General features: G+C 40.6%; 1 long non-coding RNA gene across 1 annotated transcript; it reads right to left on the reverse strand.

Moving 5' to 3' along the window:
- Positions 1-6,124: 6,124 nt before the first annotated feature.
- LOC140761641 (uncharacterized) lies at positions 6,125-14,685 on the reverse strand. Its single transcript, XR_012104595.1, has 3 exons — positions 14,216-14,685; positions 7,475-7,583; positions 6,125-6,257 (listed from the first exon to the last, which is right to left on the reverse strand). It is a non-coding gene; the product is annotated as an uncharacterized lncRNA (long non-coding RNA).
- Positions 14,686-23,802: the final 9,117 nt, after the last annotated feature.

Raw genomic sequence — 23,802 nt, forward strand, 5'->3', positions numbered from 1 at the left:
ATAGACCTTACCCCGAATCAGTGATACCAAACAGAGAGTAAATCATGTACTGGATAATATGAATCAGAAAGAGTATCATGTCATGAATGAGTATATGAATGTATCCTCAATAATATATAAATGAAAAGTAGATAACACGTCATAACTGATAAAAGTATATAATCCTCGACCATGAGTAAACAAATCTCCATGTCATCTATCATCATAACTCTCTCTCAAATATGACACATGATGCATGCCGATCATGACTATGCTATGATATCAAATGCAACCATATATGATACATATTGACCACTCGATAATCAGGTAACCGAATGATAATGAAATCATATGCATTTCTCAACATCATGATCATCACCGACATCTCGGTATAATATCATCATACTAGACCACTGTGCATAGTCAACACCCGGTACCCGGTCTCAACATCATGCCCGAAGGCTCAGAGCATACTCTACCATCCGCAAGGAGTATCTCAAATATAACCATACCCTGCCATCCGCTAGGGTATCAACATCCATCCAGACCGGGCACCCTTCTAGCTGATAGAAATCTCGTGAGGATAACTCGCCACATATGCCCTGGCGAACGGCATGTGTCCGAATGTCTGCTGCGCACACAGACTAACGACCTCGGACGTAAGGCCAACAGGATCGCGACCATGTCGAGCGATCAATCATCCACCAAGCGCGTCCTAACCCTCGCGCCCACTCGGGTATCCTCACGCTTTCTATCAACTATCCTATCAATCACATTTCATGCTTTCCTTTTTAAATGACAAATCATATGCATATATCCAGTACAATAACAAGTCAATGCATAACCGGAATTTAGGTGGAATAGGAATCAAGAGCAAAATGATGTAATGCAAACTCCAACCATGTATCTAACACATGCATACTCATGCTAATCTATCGCATCCATACTCATGATAGAAATCATCCCGACATAAAACCATAACAGCATAATCATCTCCAATCATCTCTATATATCACCAATGTACTCATATCCCAGATCAGTCTAATCAAGTGCATGATAAAATATGCTCGACTGAAATCATCTCTATATAAAGTCATATAATCATACTGGAGGCCAAAACATGCATGTACATAATATACAATATATCCTAATTTGAGAAAGGGATCTAGGGGATAAGACTACTCACCGTCTGATCAGAAGATACAAACCACGCATCTCTCACGTCCGTCAGGTAACCGAGTGACACTCATCGCTAGCAAGGTCCACGGGGTCTCAAATAAGGGGTTCGGGATCGTCTGAAAATGTTTAAGTAACATAAAGTTAGTTGTTTATCCCATTATAATCCGTTCGAGTAAAATATGATGATTTATTAGATTTTAGAATTTCTACTTATTTTTATAATTGGCTAGATTTTTATTATAAATAAAATATAAATATAGATAAAAACCTAATTATAATTAAATTATATCTTGATTAATTAGGGACTATGTAGCCATTATCTTCTTTGTTACAAAATAATAATGTATAATAAATTAATAGAATTACTTAAAAAAATGTATATCATAAGAATATTAGAATATAAATCTAATAATTATAATTTACAAATTTATCTATTAATCTAATATACATATAAGTAAGTAAATAAATAAATATAAGTATTACCTATATTTATGCCTAATTAATCATTAATTATAAAAATTATCATTAATAAAATTACATTGAAGGATATATAATATTATTATAATAGTTAATGTCTAAATAATCTATTTGCATTAATTAAGAAGCAAAATACTTAAATAAATAACATAAATAAACTAATTAATTAATAATTTAATTACAACTGCCATCAGTGCTGGGCTCGGCCCAGCACTGTCTGCTACAGTGCTGGGCCGAGCCCAACACTGTGCAGAAAGAGAAAAGAGGAGCTAAGGAAGAAGGAGAAAAAGAAAGAAAGAAAGAAAGAAAGAGGAAAGAAGAAGAAGAAGAAGAAGAGAAGAGGAAGAGAAGAAAGAGAGGAGGTGAGGGAGGAGGTTGCAGACCCGGGCCGGTGGGGAGGGCACCGGCCGCTGCTGGCCAGCCAGCGGCCGGCCTCTCGCCGGTGGCTCGGCTCCGACGAGCCCACCCTCGGGCAAGAAAGAGAGAGAGAGAGAGAGAGAGAGAGAGAGAGAGAGGGAGAGAGAGAGAGAGGAGCTCACCGGCGCTCGAGGAGGTGGCGACGGCGACGACCGGCCTCGGCGAGAGAGAAAGAGAGATAGAGAGAGAGCATCCAGAGAGAGAGAGAGAGAGAGAGAGAGAGATTTAAAGAGAGAGAGGGAAGGCGGTGGGAGGTTGGCGGTGGCTACGGCGGCGCTGGGGCCTGCCGTTGCCAGATGGCCGCAGCCGGTTGGCTGCGGCGACGCGAGGGGGGGGGGGGTTGCGTGGCACCTCCCCCACGCAGCCCCACTGCATGGGCACGAGGCCGGTCACACTGTGGCCGGCCACGTCGTGCCCATGCAATTTTTTTTTTTTTTGGTTGGGTTGTTACATTTTCCTTCCCCCCTTATAAAAATTTCGACTCCGAAATTTAAATCACACTGGTATTGTAAGAAAATCTACAAATCTAGTTCTAGTACCTTCTAATGAAATCGACAACTACACAATCTTAAGAAATCGACAACTACACAATCTTACTTTTCAAATCAATAACTCATACTTCGTTTACTAACTCTTAACATTCCACAACCCCAAGTAACTCCCATACAAAATTAAAAATTTTAGATCTAGGTGAGTCAGGTAATTATACCATGTCTATAAACATCAATAATACCACTGGTCTACAAAGAAGCGTACATTCATTCTACAATATAAAAAGGTGTTGTCATCTATTAAGTAAATCATATTCTACTCCAAAATACCTCAAGCTATCCCAATTTTATCACTTTTCCCGCTAACTACCACAATACGCATCGTAATGCCATAATCACCTATGATTAGACAATACAACCTATTTAAGTAAATTATCTCCAATCTGCTAAATATATATTCCGATATCAACATACACAATGGATTATCCCTCAATACAATCACTAATACCAGGTAGAACGATAAATACAAGTTATTTCAAAAACATCCGAAATACTTTAACTTATGCTCCTCTTCCTAAACAAATAATCTCACTGATCTAAACATACTCAGCATCATCCGATATCCTCATAAAATTTAGGCGATAGCACAAACTCTTAGTTAAAGTGCACTACTCATATGCTTAAACTATTATACAAATTACTAGGTAAATCAATACAAGAGATCATACCTATCCATATAAGACTACAACGTGTATTCATAATACATTCTTCAAAATAACATACAGTGCATCAAATCCGACCTATCAATGTAAATCCTAATGCAACCTCAACCGAAATTTATATCCTCTTCTAATTCTCCACATTATCTTCTTTCGTAATCTGCAATATCTAAAAGGTTAAATCCGAACTATCTCAAGAAACATACATGATAAACTTTATAATGATCTTTCTATCCATCACTTCTATATCCAAACTATTCATTCCTCGATTCACATAACTCCAGTTTGATCAATATCTATTTAATTACTATCACTACTAGCATATCCACCAAAATATCATTTAATGATATCGGTATTCAGATCCAGAGACTATTTACTGAGTTCTACGAAGTAATCCAATAATCCTTTCAATATCTTGACAGATAAAATATTCAGTTCATAATATTAATCCATTGCCACACAAATATTTGTTAATCCATCATACTTGATCTTTTAAAAATACATAAACACATCTTAAACAAATCCATAAAATCATTATAAATGAACTAAAGTTACTAAGATTAACCTCCCGAATTCATAATGCTATTACGATCTACTAATAAACTAACTGACACTAACTGATTCCTATAGATTAGAAGACATCCAAAAATATAGATAACAACTTTCTCACATCCTTAACTTTGCAATTCATTAAACGATCAAATTTCTACAAACCATAATAGAACCAATCATGAAATCATTATCTCACAATCAAATATCTTTACCTTAAGACTTAAATGTAAACCTGTAAGTCTTTACAATCATTAAATCAATCTAATCATTCAAAAAGGCTTGCTCAATAACCTCTAGTAATAATCGAGCATGCAAGTCAATGGTTAAACAATTGCTAATATAATCACTTTCCTATATATCATTATCTGTTTATCATCTAGCAGTATAATAAACATCCATCGATACATTGTACATGAAATATCATAGTCCTCTATATTCCTTTCATTATCGTCCTATGAAGCAATTAGTTCAACTTCCAAACCATCTCTCAGTCATAACAAATAATCAAGTCTATAGGCTCTACGAATAACGCTATCAAATTATCTCACCAATTAGTATCATCGAAACAACTAACATGTCAAAACATATAATATCTCAATTTAACATCTATACCACCATATCTCATTCCTAATTAAATCACTGAAACCTCATACTTCTTCAAGAGTCTCAATTTAATATTCTATCACATCCTCTATACAAAGTCTATTATATATACTACACAATTTAATCGTATAGTATCATCAACATCCTTCTATAACATCATTAATATCACCTAATAATCATAATAAAATAAGTCTGTATAATTGTAATTAAAATTCGTCACCCAACATACATTATTTTTAGACTATAATATTCTTATCCTCTAAATCAATTTTCAAAACTAAACTAATAACCATAATATATTTTCACTGTCATACAAGATATATCATGAGACTATCAACTTTAGCAACTATCATCACCATATATAATTCCTTTCATTATCATTCTTTCTATCTAATCAAATTCACACAGTCAGCAACTTCTAAACTAAACCTACTATCATGTCATCCAGAAAGATATACATTACTTCTCAATTACTGACATCACTCACAAACCAATAACTGTATCTATGTCATATTTCTTATACCTATTACCCTATTTTGTAATCAACTCAAAGGTTTAAACGAGATGTTAATCCTTTAACAATATTGTTAGCTACACATATCCCTACTAAATCACCCATCTTATCGATACAATCAAAATTTCATACCTACTAATACAAATATCTTGCAAACATAATTTATCATACTAGTCATCCGAAAATTATTTTTTATATACAATCTATAATCATCTATATCACAACACATAATTTCTTTTCCACTATACAAAATCATCATATGTCTTACTCATCCATCCGCCATCCATAATTATAACCCTCATAAAGATCAAAATAGTCTCTCTGCACATATATCTCTTTACATCAATCTCCTAATATCAAATATATCCATAAAAGATCAAAAATCCAAAAATATGCTATATCTGCTCAGAATAACTTCAAATCTACTTATAATAATTCTTTTGTACAAAATACATATCTCCACATATTTACAAATTTCTACACTTTATCACAACATATGAACAACTCTATATATCCAATATTATGCTCCACAGACTATGACACCTCAATATCAATATCAATACATGATTTTAATAATACCTCTTCCTATTCATTAGTCGCTCAGATAAATTCTCAATATACCAATATCACAAATTATTTCTATCAATATCGACAAGTATTAAAACTTAATAATCTTAACATCACAACCTAGATTCCTATCTCAACTAATTCAAATCAAACTCATCGAGATCGACTACTAGCGTAACCCTAAACCAAATTGACGACTACTATACTTGATGGTTTGCCAAATCATCCTTAAACCTAAGCTCTGATACCACCTGATCTGTAACGCCCCCGCCCGGCACGGGCACGTGCACGCACACGCGCCCAGACGGCACGCGCGGCACACGCGACAGGTCGGGCGGGGCCCGTCACGCACAGATACACTCCTGTGCACATACGTTCATGACATCATCAAATAACACCTGCTAACATATCCATGATCACATAATCAATCACCAAATAAATCATACTCTTAACCAAATAAACCTATTAACAAATGAATATCAAAGTCCACAATAATATACACTAGACCGCTACATAATCTGGCAGGACCCACACAGGCCACAACAAACTATCAAGATACAACTAAAATAACTAATACAAGGGTACACTATGATACGACCTGTATTATACAAATCATTGTCTAATACAAAAGAGTACAAATATCAAATATTGGTACAACTCGATTTCTATATAAACTATCATCTATACCATCTCGTATCTATAGCTCACCTCATCATCGCTCTAAAATATCTTCTCAAGTCGCTATCACGTACCACATATCTGAGGGGGTTAGAAAAGAAATAAAGAGAGTCATGAGCAAAAGGCTCAGTGAATAGACTTTACCCCGAATCAGTGATACCAAACAGAGAGTAAATCATGTACTGGATAATATGAATCAGAAAGAGTATCATGTCATGAATGAGTATATGAATGTATCCTCAATAATATATAAATGAAAAGTAGATAACACGTCATAACTGATAAAAGTATATAATCCTCGACCATGAGTAAATAAATCTTCATGTCATCTATCATCATAACTCTCTCTCAAATATGACACATGATGCATGCCGATCATGACTATGCTATGATATCAAATGCAACCATATATGATACATATTGACCACTCGATAATCAGGTAACCGAATGATAATGAAATCATATGCATTTCTCAACATCATGATCATCACCGACATCTCGGTATAATATCATCATACTAGACCACTGTGCATAGTCAACACCCGGTACCCGGTCTCAACATCATGCCCGAAGGCTCAGAGCATACTCTGCCATCCGCAAGGAGTATCTTAAATATAACCATACCCTGCCATCCGCTAGGGTATCAACATCCATCCAGACCGGGCACCCTTCTAGCTGATAGAAATCTCGTGAGGATAACTCGCCACATATGCCCTGGCGAACGGCATGTGTCCGAATGTCTGCTGCGCACACAGACTAACGACCTCGGACGTAAGGCCAACAGGATCGCGACCATGTCGAGCGATCAATCATCCACCAAGCGCGTCCTAACCCTCGCGCCCACTCGGGTATCCTCACGCTTTCTATCAACTATCCTATCAATCACATTTCATGCTTTCCTTTTTAAATGACAAATTATATGCATATATCCAGTACAATAACAAGTCAATGCATAACCGGAATTTAGGTGGAATAGGAATCAAGAGCAAAATGATGTAATGCAAACTCCAACCATGTATCTAACACATGCATACTCATGCTAATCTATCGCATCCATACTCATGATAGAAATCATCCCGACATAAAACCATAACAGCATAATCATCTCCAATCATCTCTATATATCACCAATGTACTCATATCCCAGATCAGTCTAATCAAGTGCATGATAAAATATGCTCGACTGAAATCATCTCTATATAAAGTCATATAATCATACTGGAGGTCAAAACATGCATGTACATAATATACAATATATCCTAATTTGAGAAAGGGATCTAGGGGATAAGACTACTCACCGTCTGATCAGAAGATACAAACCACGCATCTCTCACGTCCGTCAGGTAACCGAGTGACACTCATCGCTAGCAAGGTCCACGGGGTCTCAAATAAGGGGTTCGGGATCGTCTGGAAATGTTTAAGTAACATAAAGTTAGTTGTTTATCCCATTATAATCCGTTCGAGTAAAATATGATGATTTATTAGATTTTAGAATTTCTACTTATTTTTATAATTAGCTAGATTTTTATTATAAATAAAATATAAATATAGATAAAAACCTAATTATAATTAAATTATATCTTGATTAATTAGGGACTATGTAGCCATTATCTTCTTTGTTACAAAATAATAATGTATAATAAATTAATAGAATTACTTAAAAAAATGTATATCATAAGAATATTAGAATATAAATCTAATAATTATAATTTACAAATTTATCTATTAATCTAATATACATATAAGTAAGTAAATAAATAAATATAAGTATTACCTATATTTATGCCTAATTAATCATTAATTATAAAAATTATCATTAATAAAATTACATTGAAGGATATATAATATTATTATAATAGTTAATGTCTAAATAATCTATTTGCATTAATTAAGAAGCAAAATACTTAAATAAATAACATAAATAAACTAATTAATTAATAATTTAATTACAACTGCCATCAGTGCTGGGCTCGGCCCAGCACTGTCTGCTACAGTGTTGGGCCGAGCCCAACACTGTGCAGAAAGAGAAAAGAGGAGCTGAGGAAGAAGGAGAAAAAGAAAGAAAGAAAGAAAGAAAGAAGAAAGAAGAAGAAGAAGAAGAAGAAGAAGAAGAGAAGAGGAAGAGAAGAAAGAGAGGAGGTGTGGGAGGAGGTTGCGGACCCGGGCCGGCGGGGAGGGCACCGGCCGCTGCTGGCCAGCCAGCGGCCGGCCTCTCGCCGGTGGCTCGGCTCCGACGAGCCCACCCTCGGGCAAGAAAGAGAGAGAGAGAGAGAGAGAGAGAGAGAGAGAGAGAGAGAGAGAGAGAGGGAGAGAGAGAGAGAGGAGCTCACCGGCGCTCGAGGAGGTGGCGACGGCGACGACCGGCCTCGGCGAGAGAGAGAGAGAGATATAGAGAGAGAGCATCCAGAGAGATAGAGAGAGAGAGATTTAAAGAGAGAGAGAGAGATTTAAAGAGAGAGAGGGAAGGCGGTGGGAGGTTGGTGGTGGCTACGGCGGCGCTGGGGCCCGTCGCTGCCAGATAGCCGCAGCCGGTTGGCTGCGACGACGCGAGGGGGGGGGTGCGTGGCACCTCCCCCACGCAGCCCCACTGCATGGGCACGAGGCCGGTCACACTGTGGCCGGCCACGTCGTGCCCATGCAAATTTTTTTTTTTTTTTTTTGGTTGGGTTGTTACAGTGAGATTAAGGTAGGTCAATTGGTGTTCATTTGAGCCCAACCGTATTGGCAATCCACATTGAGGTCGATTTTGAACCAAAAGTTAGGTCACAAGTACTACAGGCCATATCGAGTGTTACAACGAATCGATCTAGTACCTTACCGGTTGGACCTACCTGAAGGAACCCGAGTCCATCCAGTCTTCTACGTGTTGGCATTGAAGGCCCAGATCGGGCCTAATCATGTGGTGGGTTCGGCCTTACCCGAACCAATGGAGGAAGATAGCCCAGCTTAACCGGTCCAAGTGTTATGCCGTAGGAGACGGCGCCACAGAACCATATTGGAGACAGAAATGTTGATCGAGTGGCTGGGCAAGCCCACTAACAAGTCTACCTAGGAGCTCGAGTCAGATATCATGGATTGCTTCCCCAATTTCACACCTTGAGGATAAAGTGGTGGAAGCATGGTGGATTGATACGATTTAGACTTCACTGAGTCATTTCGAGCATGGATACACCTTGTGGGTGTCTTTTCTTATTGTGTTAGTATTTTATTTAGAGAAAAATAAAATTTTTGTAGGTTGCATTCGAACACGGGTGGGTACGTTCGAACGCGCTTGCGAACGCCTGTAGGCATTCACATCGAAAGAGAACGCAAATTGTGCATTCGAACGCGCTCGACCCCGTTCAAACGCTTGCATATGTTCGCATCAACAGAGAATGTAATTTGTGCGTTCGAATGTGGTCGGCGAAAATCCACTGTTTCTAAGGTTAATAATTGTCATTTTTGATTTGTTTAGTTAGCTTCTTAAGGTGTGGATGGTAACCAAAAAGAGGATGATCAATGAATTAAGTTTCTTTCCCTAATCTTCTTCCTCTCCTCTCTCGTTGCCTCATCCCACGGCTCTGCCCCCTCTAACCTCCCTTGACCGGCCACTCACCCTTATCCTTTAGGGGCGGCCCACTCCTCCCCCTTCTTCAAATCTCCCTCTACCTGCGCCCTAAACCTTTCCACCATCCATAATCTTTCCCTATCACCTTCCTTACTAGTCCCACCCATTACCTCCAGCCTATCACCTCCATATTCCACCTAAGATTCCATGCCTCCATCCACGAATCCAAAATCACATTTTGGTCTGAATCTTGCAGATCAGACTCCTTGATGTTTGCCCACTTATCTGAAGATATCTTCAGATCCCGTCGTCTGAATCACTTGAAACTATATTCGTCGGAAATCTCTTTTCTAGGTCTACGACCTATTAACATTTCACGTTGATTCGACCGATATATCTTCAGAAATCTCTGTCTAAATTTTCGTGCAAGGAGCCTAGATTTGAAAACGAGATAGATTAAACCTAATCTAGTGGAGATCGTATCAAGTGGCTGTACACAAGAATGTCATCGAAGAAGACTAGCATAAACTGCCTCAATAACGCCCTAAAAACACCATTCATCAAACCATGGAAGGTGGAGGGGGTATTAGTGAGTCCAAAAGGTATGACCTTGAACTCATAATGCCCATCATGGGTGTGAAATGCAGTCTTGTGCACATCCTCGGGCCTCACATGGATTTGATGGTAGCTGGCTCGCAAGTCTAACTTACTGAAGTAAGATGCCCTCGAAAGCTCATCCAAGAGTTCTTTAATGATCGGTATAGGATATCTATCCTTCACCATGATGACATTGAGTGCATGATAATCCACGCAAAAATGCCATGTCCCGTCTTTCTTTTGCACTAGGAGCACCAGTGAGGAGTAAGAGCTTTGGCTTGGTTGGATGATTCTGTTGTCCAGCATCTCCTTGACAAGTCTTGTGATCTCCTCCTTTCGCACAAATAGGTACCGGTAGGGCTGCACATTAGCCGGTTCCACTCCGGGAGTAATCTCAATGTAGTGGTCTTGGGGTCGAGCTGGCAGCATGCCACGTGGCCCCTCAAATACCTCGTTGAACTCTTCTGGTAAGACGGATAAATCAGTGGGTATTTCTTCCTTGGCCTAGCCTTCTTGACCCTAGATTAGTTGCATTAAACGTCCATGACATCCGGCCTTTGGCAGTCCCACCATCGGTTGAAGTTACGCTTCGAGCCGCGATCAAATTTCGTTTAACCGCACCCGCTTGCCACTTCTCTTGAAGTCCATCCACATCTTCGAGAAGTCAAAGGTCACCGTGCCCAAACTTTGTGTCCATTGCGTCCCCAATATGATGTCAATCCCTCATAAGGCCAATGGGTGAAGATCCAAGGTGAAGGAATTATCTTGAATCTTCAAAAGAACCCCTCAACATACGCCATTTGCCCGGAGTGTCATGCCATCTCCCAATACTACATCAAATCCCAAAGTAGCATCTATAGCCATCCCTATCTTCTTGACTACACGCTCGTCCATGAAGTTGTGGGTGCTCCTAGTGTCGATGAAGATCCTCACCATTTGATTCTTCATAGTGCCATTGACTCGCATTGTCCGAGGTGCATTGACGCCGGTGTAGACATGCATGGATATCTCGGCATGGATCTCGTTGCCCTCTAATGCTTCTTGGTCTTCCATCGCATCCTCTTGTTCAGCTTCCATTATCTCCTCTTCTTCCACATCCTCTACTTCGTCCAACACCATCACAGTGGCCGGCAGTGAATCACTCATCATAGTAAAAACATAACCCTTTTAGTGTTCTCTCTTCAACTTTGGCTGGAGTAAGTCTCCTCATGGTAGTTTGGGAAGGTCCCCTCACTTCCGGTTGTGGTCGTGGAGGTATTCTTGCACCCATTGCTCTTGGTGGAGGCGCCGACACAAGATGTGTGGCTGCTATTTGCCGAGGCACTCCTATAGACTCCGTGGTGCCCCAACCCCATTTTGCTGCTATCTGTAGCTCTTGAAGCTTCTCTTTCATCAACTGAGCTGTTGCAAAAGCCTCCAATAATGTAGTTGATTGGGCGGGCCTTCACTTCGGCTTGAATGTCCTATTGAAGGCCACTAATGAAGGTGCTCTTGAGTTGAGAATCCGACCAGCCCTGCACTCGATTGCTAACATGGTCAAACTCCTCTTGATATGCTCTCACCATAGTCCTTTGAGTTAACTTGGTAAGAGCAGCTTGGAATTCCTCATAGCTGGAGGGTCCAAATGGTGACGTAAATCGCGTCAGCAAACTCTTTCCACGATCGATAGGGTTGGGCTTGATGAGTGGTCTAGTACCATCGAATAGCGGTGTCCTTGTGATGGAAAGATGCTAACAACACCTTTTGGGCATTAGGTGTTCTTTTATATTTGAAGAACTGCTCCGCTCGATAAACCTAATCGAGTGGGTCTCCTCCATTGAAGGGTGGGAAGTTGAGGCAAACGTCGCTGCATGGATGCCTTATTCTTCTTCTTCATAATGGTTAGGCCTCCTTTCTCTTGGATTGAATCCAACAGCCCTAGGATGGTGTTGTGGTGAAAGATCGGAAGTGGTACAGTGCGCCTTTCGGGCAGCGTGGGTAGCAAGGGCCTTCTAGCGTGTCCACCCATGGGATTATCATGGTCTTCCTCCCGCTTGGTATGGAATGGTGGAGGTGGTGCGGTGTCTTTTGGCAAAAATGCAGTTCCCATGGTGAGATAGCTTGGGCTTGAGTAGGGAACTCGGTCGCCGCCATACCCCTTGGTGTGCCTAAAAGGGCTTGAGTCATGACTTCCATTGATGCTTGCTTGGCTTGTTGTGTCTCCATCGCAAGATCTTGATTAGATCTGAGTTGATCATAGAGGTCGTTGGAGACATTTTAATCGATGAGTTACAGTTAGCATCTGATCTAATAATCTCCGTGGCTTCTCCCTCAGCAGAGGTGTCTTCATTAGGTCTTGATGCCACGGATCTGGTGGTGGGCATGGTGGCCGAGGAACGATGGTTCTGATACCACTTGTTGGAGCCCGACGTTCGCTTCCCGATCTGGATCGATTGTAGGAAAGTAGCCCACACAGTCAAGGGAAACTATTCACCAGATATTCTACCATAGTCGGAATATTATGAAACTAAGAGTGCTCGATTCATAACTTACTGATCTATGATTTTAGTATTTATGATTTTTGCAGATTTTGACTACAACTGGGACGAAAATACTTAAAAGTGAAGGTGATGGTGAAAGTGACGGGTGGTGGTGATGACTTAGGTTAGGGATGATGTTGGTGATGAGGGTGGATGTGGTACATTCTCCTCTTGGCTAAGGTTTGATCTATCTCGTTGTCAAATCTTGACAGGATTTGGCATAGGAATTTGGAAATGGATCTCGTAAGATGCAGCCGTCGAATCAACGTAAAATATTGATATGTTGTAGCCATAGAAAAGAGCGTTGCAATAAATCTAATTTCAGGAAATTCGGATAGTGGGATCTTAAGATATCATCCGAGATGTAGACGGATATCAGGGAGTCCGTCTATGGATCCATGGATGGAGGCACGAGATCCTAGGTGATGATGGATGGTGGTGGACCGGCGGTAATGGGGTGGCACCGGTGAGTAAGTGGTGGTAGAAGGATTATTAGTGATGAAAGGTGTTAGGTTTTTTATTTGTTGGCAATTTTGTACAAAATATTCTAAGTGTATTTTTTCATGTATATGAGCTTTACACAAGTCTAGAATATCACTGGTGTGAAGAATTGCAAGATCATTGGAGAAAAGCCGTCACGTTCACACCGCGTTCACAAACGCGTTCGAACGCGAAATCTGCGTTCACAAGCGCGTTCGAACGCGGGCACTACGTTCACACAGACAAAGAGCCGCGTTCACAAGCGCGTTCAAACATGGGCACTGCGTTCACACAGACAGAGAGCCACGTTCACAAACGCGTTCGAATGCGGGTACTACGTTCACACAGACCGAGAGCAGCGTTCACAAACGCGTTCGAACGCAACCTGAAAAATTCAAGCTGTCGCGTTCGAACGCACTTGGGCCCGTTCGAACGCACCTGAGATTAAGTTAGGCCGTTCGAACGCACTCGGGCCGCATTCGAACGCACCTATAAAGTTTGCAATTTATTGGATTTTCGTGAGTACGAATATGACTTGGATTTGGCTCTATCTTGGAGATCATATATAAGGATAGTGTTGCCCTAACCTAGGGGAGTTGAAGAAGATTATTCAAGGAGACTTTTTGGAGGCTACATCAGTTCTTCAACAAACAAGGTTCTTCTCATCTACAAAAATCGAATCTTTCATCTTAAGGACTATCTAGACGAAAGATCAATCTCGAGGGCTACTGAGATTGGACTTCAATCACGAGAAGCAGTAAATCGTGGGTTCTAGCGATCAAGACTGAGAGGAACAAAGTCGTTTGGATCGATGGGTTGTTTTGTGAGTCAGTCTTGTAACTGCTATGTTACGATCCTTCCTCGGCTATAGGCTCTGATACCAGATTGATACGAACCCTCTTTTGGTGCTATGGCTCTGATTCAAGATTAATACGATCTTGCACGGAACTTTGAGATCAGATCCCGAAATATCCCGCCGTTGGATCGCTGTGAAATTTTGATATGTTGTAGGCCCGGAAAAGAGCTTTCCAACGGATCTAGTTTCAGGCGAATCGGAGATGGGGATCTCGAAATATCGTTCGATTAGTGGACGAACGTCAGGATACTCTGTTTTTGGATTCCGTGGATGAAGGCACGAAATCCTGGGTAATGGTGGATTGTGGAGGGCCGGTGTTGATGGGGTGGCACCGGTGTAAAAGTGATGGTGGAAGGGTTATGGATGATGGAAAGGTTAGGGATAGCGATGGATAAATTGGAAGAAGGGGGAGAAGAGGGCCACTCCTAAGGGACTAGGGTGATTGGCCTGTCGAGGGAGATTAGAAGCGGCGTCGCCGGGGAGATTGAGGGAACGGGAGCGAAGAAGATGAAGGAGGCAAGGCAAACTCAATTCTCAATATTCAATAATAATTTTGGTTGCCCTACACATACTTTTATAGGCTAACCAACAACTCAATCTTATCCTAAAACACAATCTTATCCTAAAACTCAATCTTATCCTAAAACTCAATCTTATCCTAAAACTCAATCCAAACTCGAGACGACGTCGGTGAAGTCCGAATCGTATCAATCCACCACGCTTCCGCAACCTTGTCCTCAAGGTTTGAAATTTGGGAAGCGATCCATGATATCTGCCTCTAGCTCCCATGTAGACTCGTTAGTAGGTTTGCCCAACCACTCAATCAGCACTTCAGTCTCTAATCTGGATCCTTGGCGTCTTCTCCTACGACTTAGGACTCGAACCGGCTCATTGGAGCCATCTTCCTCCATTGGTTCGGGTAAGGTCGAACCCACTACATGGTTAGGCCCGATCTGGGCCTTCAATGCCGAGACATGGAAGACGGGATGTATCCTGGTTCCTTCAGGTAGGTCCAATCGGTAAGCTACTGGACCGATTCGTTGTAGCACTCGGTACGGACCATAGTACTTGTATCCCAACTTTTGGTTCAAAATGGGTCTCAATGTGGATTGTCGATACGGTTGAGCTCGAACGAACACCAATTGATCCACCTCAAATTCTCGCTCACGTCGGCCTTTGTCATGCGTTTGCTTCATGCGGTTTTGTGCTGTGGCTAGGTGAGTCTTGAGCCGTCTCAATGTTTCATCTCGATCAGCAAGCTCCAAGTCAAGCTCAGTCCTATCCGTCGCCGCGAGTCTATCGTAGGCACGCAAGACAGGGGGAGTGCGCCCATAAACCGCCTCAAATGGGGTCATGCCAATGCTTGAGTGATGAGCGGTATTGTATGACCACTCAGCCCAGGGAAGAAATTTGACCCAATCCTTTGGTCGATCCGCCACAAAGCATCGCAAGTATTGCTCTAGTCCACGATTCACCACCTCGGTTTGGCCATCCGTCTCGGGGTGATATGCTGAACTAAGATTGATTTGAGTCCCTTGCAATCTGAAGAACTCGGACCAAAACTCACTTATGAAGATGCGATCCCGGTCTGACACGATAGTCCTAGGCATCCCATGCAAGCGTGCCACTTCCCGAACAAAAATTTCAGCAACCCTTTTTGCTGAAAACGGGTGAGACAATGTTATGAAATGTGCGTACTTGCTCAGTCTATCCACCACAACAAACACCACCGATTGTCCTCGAACTTCCGGCAGCCCCTCGATGAAGTCCATGGAGATATCCTCCCAAATACGCTCTGGTATCGGTAGTGGTTGCAGTAGCCCGCTAGGCTTGAGTGCCTCTGATTTGGTTCGTTGGCAGATTTGACATTCACGCACATACTTCTTCACGTCCGTCTTCATCCCAGTCCAAGTACAGTTTTGGGCCAGCCGCTTGTAAGTACGTAATACCCCTTCATGACCTGCTATAGGAGTATCATGGAAGTGTGCCATCAATAGCCTCCGTAGCTCTTCGTTTCGGGGTACCTTGATTCGCCCGTGCTCTAGTACTAACCCATTGCGCTCCTCGTGCTCGGGGTTGCTTGAGGGGTTCTCTCTCAACTCCTCCATGAGTCGGACCAGATCACTATCCTCTGCACTGGCTCTCCGTAGATCTGAAAAGAAAGGAAAAGGGGGTGCCGAGAAAGAAGCGAGCTCCCTTTCTTTTGAAAGTTCAAGCAGCAGTTTACTTCCATCCAACAACACTCTCTGATCATCTCTCCAAAAGGTCAATGTGAGGCTTATAAAATCAAAGGTCACGGGCCCCAAGCTCCGAAGCCATTGGGTCCCTAAAACAATATCGGCACCTTGCAAGGCCAATGGATAAAGATCCAATGTGAAAGTTTGGCGTTGCACCTTCAATTCTGCACCTCCACAAATAGAATCTGCTCGCAAAGTGGTGCCATCTCCAATAGTCACATCGAACCCCTCCGTGGGTTCCGACTCGAGCCCAATCTTCCTAGGGAGCCTCTTGTCAATGAAGTTGTGGGTGGACCCAGTGTCAATCAAGATTCTTACTGTGGTCTTCTTGACTACTCCGTTCACCCGCAATGTCTTTGGTGCCGCCGTCCCCGAATAGGCGTGGAGGGAGATTTTGGCCATCGTGTCCTCCGCGTGATGTTGCTCCTCAACTTCTTCTCCTCGATGTCCAGCCACATCTGCACTTTCAGCTGCCATGGGTGGAAGATCGTGGCCTTCTCCTTTGAGTGGTAGCTTGGCAGGGAGCTGCAACGTCATCGCTGGTGATGAAGCTGTCGTGGTCGACTGTCGATTGACCGAGGAGAATGGTAGAAGATCGCTGGAGTCCATATGCGATTTCTTCTTAGTTGCCGACTCACTATGGTTGCAAAGGGAGCTAGTGAAAGGCGGCCCAAGTGTCGAAATTCGCGATTTCGGATCATCTCCTTCACCACTGATGAGGATTCCTGATGAGGGATATCCAGCGACCAGGTGTGGGGTAGCCAGCACTTCGCAGTTTGTCGACGAGGTCTCCGGTGCATGGGAAGATGTGGAGGTTCCGAGGGCTGCTACAATGGTTGAGGATCTCATTGTAGCCGGTGGCAGTTCGTTGCGGCTGACCATGGGTCGAGGTGTAGAATCTCGATCTTGCCGGATAGCCGAACTCTCCCCTATTTTTGTGATGAGCGGGAAGGCCGTGGAGGATGTTGGGTATGTTGTGGAGGGTTCCCAATGCTGTCTTGTGATTGCCTTGCTTGTTGAAAAAGGTTTCGTCCATGCCCGTATTTCCTGCATCATCTCCATCATTATTTGCTTGTTGATGGCAATCTGTTTGGAAATAGACCCCAACATGGATAGAACGCTAGGTTCTTCCGTATTCCTATTAGATCGAGTGATCGTCATTGGAAGCGCTTGTCCGAGGAACGGTGGCTCTGATACCAGATTGTTACGATCCTTCCTCGGCTATAGGCTCTGATACCAGATTGATACGAACCCTCTTTTGGTGCTATGGCTCTGATTCAAGATTAATACGATCTTGCACGGAACTTTGAGATCAGATCCCGAAATATCCCGCCGTTGGATCGCTGTGAAATTTTGATATGTTGTAGGCCCGGAAAAGAGCTTTCCAACGGATCTAGTTTCAGGCGAATCGGAGATGGGGATCTCGAAATATCGTTCGATTAGTGGACGAACGTCAGGATACTCTGTTTTTGGATTCCGTGGATGAAGGCACGAAATCCTGGGTAATGGTGGATTGTGGAGGGCCGGTGTTGATGGGGTGGCACCGGTGTAAAAGTGATGGTGGAAGGGTTATGGATGATGGAAAGGTTAGGGATAGCGATGGATAAATTGGAAGAAGGGGGAGAAGAGGGCCACTCCTAAGGGACTAGGGTGATTGGCCTGTCGAGGGAGATTAGAAGCGGCGTCGCCGGGGAGATTGAGGGAACGGGAGCGAAGAAGATGAAGGAGGCAAGGCAAACTCAATTCTCAATATTCAATAATAATTTTGGTTGCCCTACACATACTTTTATAGGCTAACTAACAACTCAATCTTATCCTAAAACACAATCTTATCCTAAAACTCAATCTTATCCTAAAACTCAATCTTATCCTAAAACTCAATCCAAACTCGAGACGACGTCGGTGAAGTCCGAATCGTATCATGCTACTATCATAGTGATTGGTTTTGATCCGAGTTTGGATCCGTGGTTTTTTTCCCGTTTGGGTTTTCCACGTTAAAATCTTGGCGTTCATCTCTACTTTTGTTTTTAATATTTCTTCCGACTTTTACTTAAGCGAACGAGAAATATCATTGCCTAGAGGTTAGATACATACGTGTGTCTAGGGGTTTTACAATTGGTATCAGAGCAGGTTCTCTCACCCTTGGAGAGAGATCAAATAGGTATGGATTTTCATAGAGATGGACCCTCATCTATTAGACCTCCTATCATACATGTGTCTAGGGGTTTTACAATTGGTATCAGAGCAGGTTCTCTCACCCTTTGAGAGAGATCAAATAGGCATAGATTTTCATAGAGATGGACCCTCATCTATTAGACCTCCTATTCTAGATGGATCAAATTATAGATATTGAAAAGCTAGGATGAGAGCTTATTTGAAGTCTATAGATGAGAGAGTTTGGATGGCCATTATGAACGGTTGGAGTCCACCAATGTACATGGTGAATGATGAGTTAGTTGAGAAACCGATTGAGTCATGGGATAAAACAGATTATGAAAAAGTTGGCTGGAATAGCAAAGCAATAAATGCAATTTTTAGTTGTGTTTCCTCGGAAGAATTTAGAAGAATATCTACTTGTGAAATAGCAAAACAAGCTTGGATGATCTTAGAAACAACTCATTAAGGTAGTATGGCTGTAAAACTTTTGAAACTTCAGAGGTTGACTACTAATTTTGAAACCCTACGTATGGAGGAGAATGAAACATTTGATGAGTTCTATGCAAAGTTAAGTGATATAGTCAACTCCAGTTTCAACCTAGGAGAGAAAATTCCTGAAAATAGAATTGTCCATAAGATCCTTAGGTCTCTTCTAGAAAGGTTTCAGGCGAAAGTTACAGCTATTGAGGAAAGTAAGGACATTGACTCTATGAAAGTTGAATAATTGGTAGGAAATCTACAAACATTTGAGTCCAGTCTTTTAAAACCGAGGAAGTCCAAAGGGATAGCTCTATCTACTGTTGAACAAAATTTAGAGGAATCTGAATATGAAGGTGATTTAGATGTTGAGATGTTGGCTATGTTTGTCAAAAAGTTCAATAAATTATTTCGAAAGCTAAACAAGTTTAATACTGAAAAGTTTGAAAAAAAACAAAACTTTTGTGAAAAAGAAGAAAACTGTGACTTCGAATACAGGTGGTAGCAACAACAATGTCAAACAGAAAAATAAGAATTCTAAAAATAAAGTTCAATGTTTTGAATGTTCTGGTTTTGGACACATCGCACAAGAATGCCCTAATCATCTTAAGAGAAAGGGCAAAGCTATGAAAGTTACTTGGGATGATTCAGATAAATCTAATGATGATTCTGAAAAAGAAGAAGAAAACTTTGTAGCCTTTGCCTCTTCTCTGCTTAATACTGACTCTGTTGATGATACTGATAGTACAGATGATCTTGATATGCTACCGGCTGAGGAAGATGAATCTGAAATTCAAAAGGCATATAATGACTTGTACATGGAGTCGTTTAAACTCAAGAAAAGCAATCTTAGACTACTTCAACGACTCAAGGAAATTGAACCAGAAAGAATTCAATTTGAGGAGAAGTACAAATTGGAGCTTGAACGTGTCAAAGACCTTTCTGAACAACTTGACAATGCGAAAAATAAAATGAAGGCTGATGAAATTGAACTAGAGCGATTGCATAAGGAAGTTACATTTCTAAAAGGGAAGAACAAACTGGACGAGATTCTAAAAGCTCAGATATTTGGAAAAGACAGGAATGGTGTTGGATATACTAATAATTCAAATAATAATAAAACTGTTTTTGTTTCTGCAGGTATACAAAAGGAAGAATACGTGAAGCCATCAATCGCATTTTCAAAGCAATCCTGGATGAATCCTTCTAAACTGAAGTTGAATATACAAACTAGTGAATCTTCGACGGTACCAAAGGTAAACTCTAGTCACACTCCTCGACAAAAGGTGAGTAGAAAATGGTTTGTTCCGACATGCTATCATTGTGGCATTCTAGGGCATATTCGACCTCATTGCAAATTTTTGCAAAAACCTAGAACTGCTTTCATTTATGGGATGAAAACAAAGGCCATATATGTCAAGAAAAGTGATTTGAAATGTTATGTTGTGCATACAGCCTTGAAAGCTTTAAATTCTGATTTGTGGTATTTAGACAGTGGCTGTTCAAGACATATGTCGGGTGACAAGTCGTTATTTTCTAATCTTGAAAAACATGAAGGGGGAGTTGTGACATTTGGAGATGGTAACTCATCCAAGGTAATAGGTAAAGGAAAGGTAAGTACTCCAGGTATTCCTAGTCTCGGAAATGTTCTTTATGTTAATGGCTTGAAAGCAAATTTATTAAGCATCATTCAATTTTGTGATGAAGGTTATGAGGTAAAATTCTCTAAAAATGATTGTACTATTCTAGATCATGATGGTAATGTTATATGTTTTGGATCTAGAACATATGATAATTGTTATGTTAGAACCTCACATAATCTGAAATGTAACAAGACAAAATAATAGCACTAGAACATGTTGAGACGGATAAACTGTTGGGTGATTTGTTTACAAAACCTTTGGATTTACAGAGATTTGAATATCTTCGTACTTCTTTAGAGATTTGTGCTTCGGACTAATTTTATTAGGATTTGTGTTCTTTTTAAGATAGGTATGGTGTTGGATATACTGGTAATTCAAATAATAATAAAACTGTTTTTGTTTCTGCAGGTATACAAAAAGAAGAATACCTAAAGTCATCAATTGTATTTTCAAAGCAATCCTGGATGAATCCTTCAAAATTGAAGTTGAATCTACAAACTGGTGATTTGAAATGTTATGTTGTGCATACAGCCTTGAAAGCTTTAAATTCTGATTTATGGTATTTAGACAGTGGCTGTTCAAGACATATGTCGGGTGACAAGTCGTTATTTTCTAATCTTGAAAAACATGAAGGGGAAGTTCTTTATGTTCCTAGTCTTGAAAAGGTAAGTACTCTAGGGATTCCTAGTCTTGAAAATGTTCTTTATGTTAAGGGCTTGAAAGCAAATCTACTAAGCATCAGTCAATTTTGTGATGAAGATTATGAGGTAAAATTCTCCAAAAATGATTGTACTGTTCTAGATCATGATGGTAATGTTATATGTTATGGATCTAGAACATCTGATAATTGCTATGTCGTTGGAACTTCACATAAACTGAAATGTAACAGTGCGTCTTTCGACATTGCAGACCTTTGGCATCAACGTCTTGGACATGTGAATCACAAAGAATTATTTACTCTGTCAAAACATGAAGTGGTAAGAGGAATACCTAAGATAAAAGAAATGTCAAAAAGAGTGTGCGGTTCGTGTCAAATTGGAAAACAAATTCGTATCTCACACAAGAAGGTAAATACAGCTACCACTGACCGTGTGCTACAATTAGTTCACATGGACTTGATGGGTCCAACAAAAACTGAAAGTCTTGGAGGTAAACACTATATATTCTTAATGGTCGATGATTACTCCAGATATACCTGGGTTGCCTTTCTACGTGAGAAGTCTGAAACCTTTGAAGTTTTTAAATCACTATGCTTAAAATTGCAGAATGAAAAATCTACAACCCTAGTTAGGATTCGTTCTGATCATGGTAGAGAATTTGAAAATGAAAATTTTTCTATATTTTGCGATTCTCTTGGTATTCAACATGAGTTTTCAGCTCCTATAACTCCACAACAGAACGGGATTGTTGAAAGAAAAAATCGTGTTGTGCGGGAAATGGCTAGGGTTATGCTTCATGCTAAAAAGGTTACTCAAAGGTTTTGGGCAGAGACGGTCAATACAGCAGTACATGTAATAAATCGTGTTTATCTAAGACCAGGTACAAATATGACTGCTTATGAAATCTGGAAAGGTAAGAAACCTAGTGTTAAATATTTTCGAGTTTTTGGTAGTAAATGTTATATCTTGCGTGATCGAGAATATTTGACTAAATTTGACACTAGAAGTAGCGAAGGCATCTTCTTGGGGTACTCGAATAATAGTAGAGCCTACAGAGTATTTAACCTTGAAACTTCTACTGTTATGGAATCTGCTAATGTTATGATAGATGAATCCTCGACTGACTTAACTAAAGCTACTTCTATTTCTGTTTCTGCAGATACATATTACGAAGAAATAGGAAAGGAGCTTGATCTGGAAATTAAGAATCAGGATGAGGACAAAGTTGAAATGAACAAAAATGACTGCAACGTACCGGAACCATCTGCTAGAGTGAAATCAAATCATCCACTGTCACAAGTGATCGGAGACGTGAATGGACCAATTAAGACAAGACGACAAATCCAAAGTAAGGTATCATTTACTTGTTATACATCTTCTTTTGAACCTAAAAATGTGAAGGAAGCTTTGTTAGACGATTCTTGGGTTAATGCTATGCATGAGGAATTAGAGCAATTTTCTAGGAATGATGTTTGGTATTTAGTTCCTAGACCTAAGAATGTGAACGTTATTGGAACAAAATGAATTTACAAAAATAAAAGTGATGAATATGGCAATATAGTTCGAAATAAAGCTAGACTAGTAGCACAGGGATACACTCAGGTTGAGGGTATAGATTTTGATGAGACATTTGCTCCTGTTGCTAGATTAGAGTCTATTCGTATACTACTTGCCATTGCTTGTCATTTAAAATTTAAATTGTTTCAAATGGATGTTAAAAGTGCTTTTTTAAATGGTATCCTGAATGAAGATGTTTATGTGGAACAACCTAAGGGTTTCGAAGATCAAAAATTTCCTTCTCATGTTTTTAAATTGAAAAAGGCTCTTTACGGGCTAAAACAAGCTCCAAGAGCTTGGTATGAGAAGTTGACCACCTTTTTAGTGGATGCGGGGTTCACTCGAGAGGGAGTGGACAAGACATTATTCATTAGACGTGAAAACAAGAGTTTAGTTGTGGCACAAATATATCTGGATGACAATGTCTTCGGGGCGACGAGTCAATTATTAGCTAAGGAGTTTGCTGATCTCATGCACAGTCATTTTGAGATGAGTATGATGGGTGAGTTGAAGTTCTTTTTAGGGCTTCAAATTACTCAATTGGAGAGAGGGATTTTTATCGCTCAAACCAAGTATGCTAAGGATCTTGTGACTAAATTTTGTTTAGAAAATGCAAAACATGCTAGAACTCCTATGAGTACAACTACCAAACTAGGTAAGGACATGTCAGAAAAAAGTGTTGATTAGATAGTGTATAGGAGCATGATCGATAGCCTTTTGTACTTAACGGCTAGTAGACCTGACATTGCATTTAGTGTCGGTGTGTATGCTAGGTTTCAGTCTGAACCCAAGGAGTCACATTTGTTTGCTGTGAAACGTATCATAAAATATGTCAGTGGCATAGTTGATTTAGGTATCTGGTTTACTTATGACTCGGGTGCTATCATATCGGCATAC

The sequence above is a fragment of the Typha angustifolia genome, chromosome 6, assembly GCF_048772165.1.
Source record: "Typha angustifolia cultivar Huaian chromosome 6, ASM4877216v1, whole genome shotgun sequence".
Taxonomy (NCBI): domain Eukaryota; kingdom Viridiplantae; phylum Streptophyta; class Magnoliopsida; order Poales; family Typhaceae; genus Typha; species Typha angustifolia.